The sequence below is a fragment of the Rhinolophus sinicus genome, chromosome 15 (assembly GCF_057876585.1).
Source record: "Rhinolophus sinicus isolate RSI-liver-muscle chromosome 15, RSI-T2T, whole genome shotgun sequence".
Taxonomy (NCBI): domain Eukaryota; kingdom Metazoa; phylum Chordata; class Mammalia; order Chiroptera; family Rhinolophidae; genus Rhinolophus; species Rhinolophus sinicus.
In genome coordinates this window covers 121,253,372-121,267,477 of record NC_142515.1, presented here as the reverse complement: position 1 = coordinate 121,267,477, position 14,106 = coordinate 121,253,372, and the positions used below count along the sequence as shown (strand labels likewise).

The window sequence follows — 14,106 nt, the reverse complement described above, 5'->3', positions numbered from 1 at the left end:
ATTAATTTGTTATCTATAGGAAGAAATTCTAATGTATCAGTGTACAAAAAAGCTGTACATAATAAAAAGCTAACAACCTTCAGGGTATCCGTTCACCATAAAACTAATTTCACACCTAGTCTATTATGTAATGTGCTATGAAAATAGCTCTTTGCTTCAAGATATCATTATACTGGTTTGCATGCACAGTTTTCGTTCTCTTCTTTGAAATAAAGATTGTACACACAGTAATAAGAAAATTCCTAGACTTGATCTGTAAATTCATTCTTATTCTCCACATTTAGAAAATCTGTGTTTCCATAATAATTCAACCACAAGAGAGTAAATAGAGGTAAAGAAACAAAAACATTTGTAATCTATACTGTCTACACTAGGTGGAATATTAGACAAAAATGTCTGCTGATTTCACTGTACTGACCCTCTGTCCTATACACATTTAATATAATTTCTGTTCTACATTAGTGTAATTCTACCATCTTACTATAGGTGACTTATTTTATCTAGTAAACATTCTAAGAGGCCTAATTATAAATTTCTATTTACAACTCTGATTAATTCAATATATTAACGGCTTAAAAAGTCCATAATGTTGTCACATTTTTAATTTGATACCTGCTGCATTTTCTTCTTCAACTCTTACCATTATTCAGATTTTGAGCATAAATTCTTTAAAACTTAAGTACAATGGATACTAAATATCGGCTCAATGACAGGTTTTAGAAATGGTACCTAAGAACCTTTACTGAAAAGCCTGCACTTGAAGCAAAATGGAATTGCATAAATTTAGGAGATTATTAATTTAGTTTTATTAACATTGGCCAACATATAGTCTTTGAAAATTTTATATATTACCATATTTAATATTTTATTAAATTTTGCTAGTTATTTTTTCAATTAATTTTGAACAGCATTCATATGCTGAAAAGTTAAAGAAAAATGCGAATCTGTATTGCTAAAACACCTGGTAAATGCTGTTGGACTGTTTCTCTGAAATTAAACTTCACATAATTAATATTGAGTAGACACAGGGAATTCACCTTTCATGGGTCCAAAAGCATTAACAGATTTGATAAACGTATTCACTGCTCAAATCTGAATGTGGCATAGAATAGGCACTTAAGTATTTTCCCACTTATGCATCTATAACCATAACATAAAAAAAAAAAAAAAAAAAAAAAAAAATATTCAGATGATCAGAATGTGGATAAAGCTTTCCGGAAGTTATATTGCCTAAGAAAGGTCATACGTCTTTTCACTAGGCCCAATATTTAGAGCTAATATCTATAAAGCACTTAGTATCTGCCAAGCATAGTTCTAAGTACTTCACATACATTGAAGTACAGAATTCTTACAACCACCATGTGAAGTACATGCTATTACCATCTCCAATTTAACACTTGAAGAACTGAGACACTGAGAGTTCGAGTATCTAATTCAAGGTCACCAGCTGGTAAGTGGTGATTCAATCCCAGGCAGTCTGGCTAAGAGTCTATACCTTCATCGTTAAGTTATAAAATGATGAGTTAAATATAAGAAACTTTCTTTTTTAAAAAAAACTCCAAACACTAAAAGTAAATATATAAACTAAACACAATAGAGCATCAGGTATTTATATTGACAAACGAAAGATAACTTTACTAAATCAGTTAACAAATTACATACTTGGAATAATTTTATGCCTTATTTTATTAATAATAACTGCAGTTTTGCTGTAAAGAGTTCTGAATTTCTAAAAACCATTTTCTATATTTCTAGCAGCAGCTCTGCTTGTCACTCATTGATTTTTAAATATTCTGTATTTCTAGGGGTGATAGTAAATTACATTTTACCTCATACTAAAACCAAATATTGCACAGATCCATTTCTGCAGAAACCAGCTCAAACAACTTAAGTGCGAGCATGTGCGTGTGCGTGTGCGTGTGTGTGTGAAGAGTATTAATAATAACACATAGGTCAGCCTGATTCTAGATCTCACAGACCTTGAGGTACCCTTCAGCATTCATTTTATTAAAAACCAAACAAAAACTTAGGAGCATGTCATTGGAAGCCCCAAATGCTGAAGTAAGCTGTGCCATCTGTGTGGAGTAAGCACCTTCACTCAGTTCCAAGAACATCCCTGCTTACATTTGTCCAAATATCAATGACATTAAACTGTGACCCATCCTTTGTCAGGTCTGATTTAATAGCATTTCCTATTTGAACAAATATTACAATATGGGTGCATTTTAACTATCTTTTTATAGTTCCTGGCATGTAACTTCAGCAGTGCAATGAAGCATAACTATTTTCATATTCTGCTGATACGGAGAACTCTCAAATTCTTAATAAGCAAGCTATATGACATCTAACAATTAATTAGGCAGGAAGAACATGTCACATTTCTAGTGACATTATATGAAGCTTAAATTTTTTTGTGAAAAAAGACATTAAAGCAATAGTCATTGTACATTCAATCCCAGTATCTTTTAAGCTTACACATCAGCTCTACATGTTTTTCAGGTTTTAGGTTTCATGTTCCAATAGTAGTTTCTTTCATGAAGTTTTCTCTAGTTACTTAATGTGCATGTATATTAGAACATATTCATAACAATCATATTCTTTCCCCTATTACTTCTTTGATAAGTCAAAAGTATAGAAATTGCCGTACTCTTTTTATACACTTTTATATTAACATAGGTCTTGATTTCATGAAAACATCAAATATTATTTTGATCTTATGACTACCATAATTTTCTAAATTATTACAAATCACCATCCATTACAGGATACAAAATTCTTTCCATGCAAATTATTATTTTTTTTATAGAAATAATTACCAGAGGGAAAATAGACTTGAAGTCTCAATATGCTTTTCTCAATATATGTAGATAAAATATTTGAGGCCTGTAGGTTCAGTATAAAAAAAGTATTCTAATCTCATAAAGCCTGAAGTAACCCTTAACATATACAGGTAATTGCCTGGTTATGTTACTAATGTCTAAATGCTTGCTATTGAAAATATGAATAATTTCTTAGGAATTATATTTTATGCATTTCTATTTTGAAAGGAAGGTAATAACTTCAGGTAAGGTACTTTTCCTTTATCAAAGTCACTAAAAGATGAAAAAAATGTGTCACATACTGATTATTTGAATTTCTAAAAATATATTTCAGGTGAGCCTGGACACAGGGCAATGCAACGTTTTTTTGTAATAACATTACTTATAAATAGCTCTGTGTAATTAGTTATGCAGAGCTAACTAATAAGTTAATAAGTTAATAAGTTAATTCATCATGGTAGACACTTGAAAAAAATGCTGTTCCTATAAGTGTATAAAAAGCATGGCTATATAAATAATGCATGTTCCTAAGAGAAAAATAATAGAAGCTTATTTTGTATTTTTAAATTTTATTCTCAGAGGTTTATAGTTAAATAATCACTGACAATATTAGATCAAATAAGAAAACATTCGACACAAATGTGAAGCTACTGTGGGGATCACATCATTCTTCCTCAGTCACTACTCAATTAAATCTTTAAAGAAACCGTAAACAATTTCCAAGTCTCTTGTGCTTTACAAAAGACCATATTGACAACCTTAAAACAAAACATCGCTCTCCAGCTCACATTCCCAGTTAGCAATTTTGTTAGTTCTCACCTTCGTTTCTGAACAGAAACTTCCCAAGTTTACTTCCCATTCACCATTAACTCTTCTTCCACTCCCTCCTGGACCCACCCAACCTACCTTGCACCCCCATAAGCCACTACATCAACTCAGTTCACCAGAGATATTACAACAGAAATCGCTGAACAAGATTAGATGTCAGGCCCATCATCTTTGTTCTCCTAGTACTTGGCAAACTAATCACTTTTTCCTTCAAATATTCTTTGGCTTTTGTGATACTACAATGTATTTGTTTTCTATGCCATGTGACAAACAACCCCAAACTTAGCAGCTTAAAAACGCGTGTTTCTTAACTCACAGTTTCTGTAGGTCAGGAGTGTGGGCAGGGCTTAGCTGGTCCTTTGCTGTGGATCACAAAAAGCTCTTGTCAATCATCGTGTCAGGCAGACGGGTAACCTCTGGAATTCAGGCAGGGTCCTCTCTGAAGCTCTAAATGAGCTCCGTGGTTGTGGACAGAATTCACCTCCATGCCTATAACACCATAACAAACAAAGACATTTGTTTAGCATTTGTTCTCTACTGGAAACACTTTTTCACATCATTAAATATAAAATTGATTTATTGAGTAATATAAATTCAGTGGGGAATACATTCTAAATAACATTTTTCATCAATAAGTATCCTAAATCTTCTGTAATAGCTCTTTTTCAAAACGCTTAATGGCATCTTTAGCAGATTCCACTGATTAATGGTCACTTTTAATTATTAAGCCTCAGTTGAGTTTAAACATAGAACCTCTCACTTAATAATTTGCATCTTATTTTCTCGCCTCTCCAAGAGCAACTTTGAGTTCTAGCCCTGGAGACCTGAAGGGGGGGTAATGACTGTTCTCCTTTTACTTTTCATTTCCAACACTTTGACAGAATTCAAGGAGGTAGTTTGGTTCAGAATATCTTCTTGCCTTTCCACTTCTAGGTCCAACTTTTCCAGTGTTGGGAGGCTGGAAGGGGGCAGTTAGCAAAAAGGAAACAGATATAACTGGTCCACTCTTACAAATAAACGAAAAACACAAAAAAACTTTTTTCTAATTTTGTTCTGGCGTGGTCTGCTATCTACCAAAAATGATGAGTGTGGTTGCCTTAGGTTTTGATTTATTCCAGCCCTTTCTGTCACTAAGAATACTATGGGCCACAATGCCTTTTCTTGGTAGAGAGAAGCCTCACTTAACCCTGCAGCTAACCAATAGCCCTGTGACACTCACTTCCTATGACAGGTGGCAGTCACCACTGAGGTCAGCCTCAGTGCCCTGTAAGGTCTGCAGGAAATTGAGATGTGTTTCAATCAATTGTCTCCTTGCCAATTGATACAAAGACCCCTTATTACCTCTCTGCTGTGCGGAGGCTTCTCTGACCTTAAGAAATAATATAGGGCACAGATAGTTTTCTCTCTTTTTATCACAAGACATGAAACTCCAGGGATAAATTCCAGTTTCTCTCCTGAACTCTCTCAATGTGCTCTGGTCTAAAGCAGTGAGGGGGTGGGCCTATTGGGTTTAAGAGTTCAAGAAGAGTCCAACTGTGGAGCAGAGGCCAGGCATTGCCAATCTCCAGAAATGCTTTGCTTAGATTCCATCTCACACACTTGGAAGTGGGGTGGGGCATACGGAATAACCCTCCATGAAGCAAGAGTGTAAGACAAAGTATTTTCCCGGATGACTTGCATCCCTTGCTCTCAATCCTTTCCTTGTTTGGACTATGAGCATCGTGAAGGATAAATGGTTTACACTTTGCCTTGCATTTTGCTAGCCTTTCAGGATGAGAGGGTCTTGGTTTAAATGATGGAATCTCTAAAAGCAAATAATGTTGAATCTGCTATGGGTCCTGTATCCATCACAGAACAATAGTAAATGCTCCAAAATCAAACTCTTAGTCACTATAGCAAACTGAAAAATGTACAAAAAATATGAAAATTGCCAACACATATTTGTAATAAGCAAGTTCACTGATCACCAGAGGAACAAAATTTAAAACAAGGAGATGCCTTTTTTATAGATTTGACTGACTTGTAATAAAATAATATCCTATTTAGACATTATACACTTAAGCAAGTATGCCTATAAAATATTAGGAGCATTGTAAATTGTTAAACTTTTTTTGAAAACAATTTAGCAATGTGTATCAGAAGTCTAATAGCTTCTCATCATTAAATCCACTAATTATCCTACTTTCAATATCTCATAACATTTAAAAAAGATATAAAATTATATAGGCATTGATTATAGCATTATATAAAATATAAACATAAATTTCAAGAATTAATAATAATTAAACAATTATGGAATGCCCTATTAAAATAATAGTATATGATCATTTAAAAATGACACTTATTACTTGTTTTAAATTAGGTGGAAAATGCTTATTTTTACTTATATAAAATGATGTCAATATATATTATATATTTTATCATAAGTTTTGTCATCCTAATTATGTAAAACTTCAAAAAATTGTGGACAAATATTAAACATAGTGTATATATTTATTTCTGGAAAATAGATTACACTTATTGCATTTTTTCTCATATGCTCTAAAAATGGATATATGCCTTTTATTTGTGCAGGAATGTAGAAAAGATTAAATAGCACAGTTTGGGAAAGAAAGTTACTACTACACTACAGAATTTAAAAGGAAGACTATTAAACTGACTCAGAAGTTCTGTAGAAGCTAGAAGCATTAGAAGAGATAATTAACTACATATCCCACGTCACAATGACAGTCTTAAAAAAGTTATACATATTTATTCCTTCTCCCCATCATCTTAGTAGCAAATTCAAAATGAGAGCATTGACTATTTAGATTAAGAAAATGTCTGGGAAAAGATGTAAAGTTTGTAAGTACTAGACTGAGCAATTATTGTGACATGCAAAATTGAAGAAAATGTTTACTTTAGTGTACTAGATAATTTTTAGACAAGACAATCAGTATGTGTTTTGATTATAATAAATATTAGTGCCTGGTATAGAAAGTCTCCCATCTTGTTTATTTCCTTCAAATGAATCATTCATTGGATTTTGTTATTTCTAATTATTTTATTTTAATCAATCTTCTTTGACATTCTTTTAGTCTCTAATTTTTCAATTCTTAAAAGTTATTTTTTATTATTTCTTTATCTTATATGAGGTGTGATCAAACAATACGGTGAAAGTATTAATAAATAATTACAGTAAAAAACACATTGCCATTAATCCACTTCAAAATACTCCCCCTCACTTCGAACACATTTATCCCACAGAAATTGCTGTATGAAGCAATGTGTGACATGGAACCTTTCCTGTTTTGATCACAAAATACAGTGAATGCTGCTGCCGAGTGCCATCCAATGGAAAGGCAGGGATCTTCAATACAGGAGTGGTGCATCGAACCTTTATAACAGTGTGTGACAAGTTTCATCTTGTTCTGTGCAGTCAGTCGGGTACAGGCTTCAGATGAGAGAAGGTGATTTTTAAAGTGTGCCGTAAATCATCCTCCATCATGACAATGTTCTGTGTCACATGTCACTTCTAGTATATAGCAACTTCTATCAAATAAAAACATTATGGTGTGTCCTCATCCACCTTATTCACCGGATCTGGCACCATGTGACTTCTGGTTCTTCCCCAAAAGTCAAAATGATTCAGGACATTGAGGCAACCATGACAGCACACCTAAAGACACTCATGAAAGAGGACTTCCAGAACTGCTTCAGAAAGTGGCAAGAACAATGGGATACGTGTATTCGAAGCAAGGGGGAGAATTTTGAGGACGATTAATGGAAATGTGTCTTTTACTGTAATAACTTATTTTTAATTTAAACATTTACCATATTGTTTGATCACACCTTGTATTTTCCTTCACTTTATTTCTCAGTCTAGAACTTCTATTGTGGAGAATTCTAGAACATTTATCAATTTGGGGAGATGTGTCCTTTTTTTTTTCTTTCTCTTTTCTTCAATCCGACCTTTGTCACTGGATCCTTAGACTTTCTTACCGTGTTTCCCTGAAAATAAGACCTAGCCAGACAATCAGATTTAATGCGTCTTTTGGAGCAAAAATTAATATAATATAATTAGTATAATACTATACTATAATATAATACCAGGTCTTATATTAATTTTTGCTCCAAAAGACGCTTTAGAGCTGATTGTTCGGCTAGGTCTTATTTTCAGGGAAACACGGTAACTTGATTGTTTACCCTAATAATTGACTTTTAATTATCTTAATTCAAATATTCAGCTTATTACATATGTTAATTTGTATCATGTTTTTATTTCCAAATGTACTGATCTTCGTTGTAGTTATGATGTACCCCATAAATTGCCTTTAGTTATTTCGTGCACATGACATCCTCTCAAATTTCTGAGGAAATTTATTTTTCCTTTAAATAGTGTATGTTTTTTCCTTTGTACTGTCAGTTCTTGTATCCTGAGTCAGACCGAGATCCTTATTACTTGTGGCTCTACAGGTACATAAACTCCATGTTTGCTCTGGTTCCCAGGGCGCCTCCACAGGGGTGACACAGGCAACCCTAGAAGGAAATAGTTCAAGGAGTGGTTTTATGTCCCTCCTGAAGAAACCACAATTTTTCATAATGGATTGCAACAATACCTTTTCAATTCTTGCCTGAAAGAGAAATGGTACCTTTATTATCTAGTACACAAACAAACCTTATCTCTGTTCTATACAGAAACATTTACGATTCTATGTCCTAGAGTCTTAAAAGGGGGACAGCACATAATTTTGCTCTTTCTTTGTCTTTCAGTGACATCATCTGGAATTTTTCTCTCCCCTTTTCAATCCATTAAACACAGGGAATGGGAGATTGATAACTCCACTTTCTCAAGTCAACTCGCCAAACCCTCGAGAGGAAAGGTTCCAAGTTCCCTTCAGTCTGATAGGGATTTTTCCTACATACCTGCTCCCTCTTTCCTACATCATGGACTATGGTAAGCTCCTTACTGAAACCTTCTAATGTTGCCATTGATGGGCAAACTAGTCTAGATTTTAAGACCTTTGACCTCTAGGGACTCAGGAAAATTTACTTTGAGACTCATATGTGTTTAGGTAGTAGTTACCCTCCACTTGAAGGATTAATGCCATTGTTTCAATAATGTTGAACAAAAAGGTCCCCAAATACTCCAGACGCATTTTAAAATCATTCCAGTTATATTGAAATATAATTGTTATACTGACACAATTTTGTGTTAATTCATCATATCATTTGAGACTTAGCAATACTGATTTGTCTTCTAAATCATATATTTGCATTTCAGTATAGGTTGACATCACCCAAGAGAGTTATGCAAACAAGGAGATGATTTATTTTTTTCAAGTTTTATAGTTAAACCTTCTGAAAATTATTATTCACTTCCTAGGGAACTTATAAATCTTCGTGCATTATAGAAAGTGATTCAAATTCCATGAAATAATTTCATTATATAGTGACTTTTTAATTAATATCATTATTAAAAATTATTAAAATTAATATACATTTTCTTATTCTAAAAAGGTTGCCATTAAATATTTACCATCTCTCATGTCTTTAAGGCTAATTTACTGAATTAGTACAACAATGCGTTTTAAAAGATCCTTCCTAAATTTCATTGCACTATACCAGGTGATTCACTGAAAGTGGTGAACACTGAAGGCATTATTCCATCATTATAAAGGTTTCAAATTTTGTTATTAAGAATCAAATAACATTGCTTGTTTAATAGTCAGCAGAGACTTCTTTAGTTAATGTCGCAGTAGAAATACAAGATAGTTGTATAATGTAATCAGAGAATGAACTGAAAGCAACCCATATTCCTATACATGAAGCTTTCTTTAGCTGGTATTTGGGGCAAATATATAAATTTTTTAAGAAAAACTCCTACATAGCCATCTTTGAAATTTACTGTACTGGAAAAATCTTTGAAATTTGCTGTACTGGAATTGCGACACTTGTGATAGTCTAAAAACTCATTCAGTCCTCAGTTGGAAGGTTTTGCTTCCTGTACTATACTTTGGGGGAAAAAATGTTTTAAGAAATTGTTTTTGTTCTTCAGAAAATATGTGTCTTGTCTGCTCACTCTCTCTCTAAAGCACTAAGTGCAATTTAAGCAGCAAAAACTTGCTACAAAAACTTGTCTTCCCCTGTGTTAAAAATCCAACTATAGTGACTGATACCTGATATTGTTTAAGAAAGTATTTAAAACAAGGCAATTGAGAAAAGACAATGTTTTTCACATGGATTATTCAATAATACCATTCAAAAGTGGCTTAGCCATGTAAATTCTGCCCCCATTCCCAAATGTCTGATTAAGAAATTTTATTTTTAGTTTAATGCCCTCTTTAAGAGGAGATTTTTTCTTTCTCAATAAAACACTGGAATAAAAATATAAAATTTTCAATTGTATTTTCCAGTCACAGTTTCTCTAAAATTAATCATCACCAATACTATCACTTGTTATATAAAATGGACTCACACATAGAATTATTTTATGTAATTTATGTGGCATTTTATCATTGTTTATGTCATATACTTTAAATTCATACTGATTTGGATCACCATATCAGCTTATTGTCTGAATTGTATTGCAGAAGTACTAAGCAAAGAAACTGTCAACCTTTGTTTATTTAATATGATTCAATTTAAAAACTGCAAATGAGAGAATTTATAGTAAATCTAATATTTTCATTAAAACATTTACATACTTTATTGCACAAATGTAATTAAAACTAAATTGAAAAGTTTTAGACATTTAATCCCCCTAGCTATAACTCTAGTTAATAACTTTCACTGGTAACTGATTTTAAGTTTTTCCATGTATTCCACACATCCAAGAAGAGTGAGAATCATACTTGCACATCCAAATATCCATATAATCACTAGAAACATTAAACGAATAAAGAAATGTCAGTGTGACAGAAATTCTTTATGCCAATCCTACAGGGGCCAGGTGGCCAAAGTTAGTGTCTTGGCCTTCCAAGAAAGGGGACCCTCATCAACTTTACACACTGGGGCCTAGAAGCCCGAAGGACCTCACCAGATGATTAATGATGCACTGGAAATGGCCCTGATCTCACTGGGATTAAAGCCTGTTTCAAATCATTTCAATCTCTGAGCTGTATCATTTAAATACCTTTGTTCTTAAAGGTATACAAATTATTTTTTAATCAGTCTAATCACTTAAAAATATAAACTTTACTAAATTGCTTCTCTAGTGATGAAAACCCAGATAAATATTTTCAAAATATTATTTTTAAATTAATATTGACAATCCATCCTTGTCTATAACAGCAAAACAACAAAAATATTATAAATGGCCATTAATGAATACATGCTAACTAAAACATGTTTTAATTAAAGTTTGCAATACCACACAAATAATTTCTAAAATCTGCACTCAATAGGCTGAAGGACTTTCCATAATGTACTGAGAAAAGCCAGTTGCAGAGTAACATATCTATAGGCTCACAAGACCTTATTTGCAGTTCAGAAATCTCTCCCATGAAAAGTTCTGAATATTGAAAAAATTGTACCAATAGTTTGTTGTAAACTCACTTGGTGATAAAACCCAACATGAATGGATGCATGGATTTCCATATGCTTTACTGCAGATATACTGATGTGTTTGATTAAGGGACACTGCATAAATCCTGCTGGGTTACTTGCAGCATACCACCCTTCTGAAATCTGAATAAAATTCTTAATCCTGAAATACATCTAGTCCCAAGGTTTTTGGATATGCAGTTATGAACTTGAAACATGATTCCATTTTTATAAAATAAAACAACCAACAATCCAAAAAATATATTTTAAAAAATATTTTGTATGTATATATATATATATGTAAACAATTACATAAACGGATATACACCATGCTATTAACATTAGTAACTTCAGGAAAGTGGGAAAGGAGATGGATAGGGTTATAGTTTTACATTCTAATTTATAGATCTTGCATTATTTCATTAGGTAGGGTATCTTGTATAAATTCTTTAACTTCAATGTTTTAAATGATAATTTATATGACCATTTCCCATACTATATATTTGATTGAAATAAAGTAATTGTTTCCATGAGCCATAAAAGTTCTGTTAATTCTTATGCTTAAATTTGTATCTCCCTTGCAAACTTCTTGGACTCTCTCCCTTCTCAGGAAATTCTACATGGCTCCCTTTCTTTCTGTTCTCAGTCACTGACCATATTTCAAGGTCTATTCCTCTCCAACCAGAAGCCTGTCCCCTATTTCATTTTTCAGAGCAGCCAGTTGTTTATTTTACAATCCTATTAATTTGTTATGTAATTTAATTTTCTTAACTTAATCCCCACCCATCCATATTATACCCAAGGAGTTATACCTTTCATATCAAAAATAAACCTAAAATATGCTCCTGGTCTACTTATCTTGAGATATTTTTATAACTGCATCTTGCTGTCAGAAAAAATAATATTCTGAAATCACATGTAAATATGTTGGATAAAAAAGAAAGAACAAATACTGAAAAACATGTCTCAACCTCATTGCACAATGGCAAAAATTATAATAAACATCAACAGAAGAAGTACAATTGTGATAATTACACAAACAAATGCAATTTAAGTTCATAAGACACTACTCATAATAGTTTAATAAATTTTAATATATGAAATTTATATACTTATTTGCATATTTATGTATTCACATGGATCATTTAAATATTTGTAAATCTCATAAACACTATATATGAGCTATTCAAATAGTATTTATTTAGTTTTCTTAATAAATAATCATGTTTCTTTTTTTCATTAAATTGGTAATTTAGAAAAATCAGGTTTAAACATATATATATATATATATATATATATATATATATAATATTCTAAATAATGAGATTAGGTATAATTGATTAATATAAAATAATCATGATTATTTTATATTTTTCATGATTATTTTATATTTTACATATCAATTTTATTACATAAGCACTTATGTAATATTGCAAGTTACTGAAACCTATCCGATAGATACATTTAGTTCTCTAACATTTAGAAGATTTTTAAAACCATAATGAACCCATTGGAGTGGCTATGTTTGTGACAATGACTATAATGTGTTTATTGGATGGAAAAAAAGAGATGATCAATTAATACAAAGGCAAGTTCATCATTGCACTTTGACTTCAATCTGTGGTGATGTACTCAGTTCCTAGAATTCAAGAAATACTTATTTAAATTAATGGAATAAATAAAATTTAATGCCAAACACCCTTAGTTTTTGGATTATTTAAATTTCTGGTTCACACAGTTGCTATTTCCTTTTATTAATGTAGATAAAATTAGATTATTTATGATTCCTTATTTGAACACTAAATGTGGTGCTAAATATCCAGATAATGTCTTTGAAATACATTTTAGCAAACTTTTGCATTTTGGAATCAGGGTAACTGTTATTTGGATCCATTTAAAGAATGCCATTAGGGAAACTGTATTGTTATAAATGTATGTTGATATTTTCAGGTTTTGTATTAAATACCTAAGCAAACACTAGGCTTAATCCACAAAGATGTATCCTGGAATTTTTAGAATCATTTTGTTTATGGAAATCAACCTAAGTGCTTCATTTTAAGTAACGAAGACCAGATTAAAGTTATGTTGGACTGCTTTACACAAGCCATAAATAGATCCATGTTCTCTTGTGATTAGATAGTCCTACTTACAGCAACAAAGGCCTGTAATGGACACGTGTTGCTGGAAAAATAGAATCCATCCAAGAAACATGGCTAACTAAGGCTTTCCACAATGCCTTAAAACATGTATATATAGAGAGATAGAAATGGGATATTGTCTTAATTTCCTCAACTATGGGCATGCATTTATTTTTAATTGGGTGACTGCCTGGACCAGAATTTTTTTTCATTTATTTGTCTTGCTTATGATAACCCCTTAGAGAAGCATTAATATGCAGCTTTTATGGCTTGAGTTTAGAAATGTTATGTTTATGAACTATCTGACAGTATCAATTGTCACAAACAGTGACCATATATCAAGGACTTACACTAGCATTAGGTAGAACAGCAGGTCCATTTGTTTAAATGCTCACCGAACATATGAGTGATTTTCTCTAACAAGGTCCCCAGGGAACCAACTTGCATCCATCACCACCTGCATCCTAGCTGGAAGATAACTATTTTAAACTCCTGCTAAAATAGGTGATGTTTTAGGATTGAAATAAAGTATATGTCAGGAGCCAGAAAGAAATCAATTGTTGGAATGCATACTAGAGGAAATCTGATAAAAAACAGTAACTGCTGAATAATCTAATTTTCATTTTTGTTTAATGTTTTACATATTATAAATATATATTGATAAAAATAAGAAGCAATTAACACTCCATAAGATTATTCTCTCAGAAAACTGAATTATAGCCAAATGCTACTCTGTTTAGCAGTGTTCTTCTGAAGAGGTCATCAGCCTGACTTTTTCTTCCTTCAGTTCTATAATT

General features: G+C 32.1%; 1 long non-coding RNA gene across 1 annotated transcript in view; it reads right to left on the bottom strand.

Moving 5' to 3' along the window:
• Window positions 1–14,106, bottom strand: part of LOC148755294 (uncharacterized) — a 468,556-nt gene that overhangs the window by 311,124 nt on the left and 143,326 nt on the right. The window contains exon 2 of the long non-coding RNA XR_016018826.1: window positions 3,964–4,136. This is a non-coding gene — a long non-coding RNA (uncharacterized LOC148755294). The remainder of the gene's footprint in view (window positions 1–3,963; window positions 4,137–14,106) is intronic.